Below are 472 nucleotides of genomic sequence, written 5' to 3'. Positions count from 1 at the left end.
ACACAACACACGGAGGGAGGGAATGAATGACTGTCCACACAACACATGGAGGGAGGAAATGAGGGACTGTCTACACAACAGACGGAGGGAGGAAATGAGGGACTGTCCACACAACACACAGAGGGAGGAAATGAGGGACTGTCCACACAACACACGGAGGGAGGGAATGAGGGACTGTCCACACAACAGATGGAGGGAGGGAATGAATGACTGTTCACACAACACATGGAGGGAGGAAATGTAGGACTGTCCACACAACACACGGAGGGAGGAAATGAAGGACTGTCCACACAACAGATGGAGGGAGGAAATGAAGGACTGTCCACACAACACACGGAGGGAGGGAATGAATGTCCACACAACAGACGGAGGGAGGAAATAAAGGACTGTCCACACAACAGATGGAGGGAGGGAATGAGGGACTGTCCACACAACACACGGAGGGAGGGAATGAGGGACTGTCCACACAACA

General features: G+C 52.5%; 1 protein-coding gene across 1 annotated transcript in view; it reads right to left on the bottom strand.

The window, feature by feature from the left end:
* NACC2 (NACC family member 2) overlaps positions 1-472 on the bottom strand; it is a 34,431-nt gene that overhangs the window by 5,248 nt on the left and 28,711 nt on the right. The gene's annotated exons all lie outside the window — the stretch shown is intronic.

This window comes from Orycteropus afer, unplaced genomic scaffold, assembly GCF_000298275.1.
Source record: "Orycteropus afer afer isolate SDZICR_OR568_19922 unplaced genomic scaffold, OryAfe1.0 scaffold00174, whole genome shotgun sequence".
Classification (NCBI taxonomy): Eukaryota; Metazoa; Chordata; class Mammalia; order Tubulidentata; family Orycteropodidae; genus Orycteropus; species Orycteropus afer.
The sequence above is the reverse complement of the archived record's forward strand: the minus strand, read 5'-3'. Positions and strand labels throughout refer to the sequence as shown.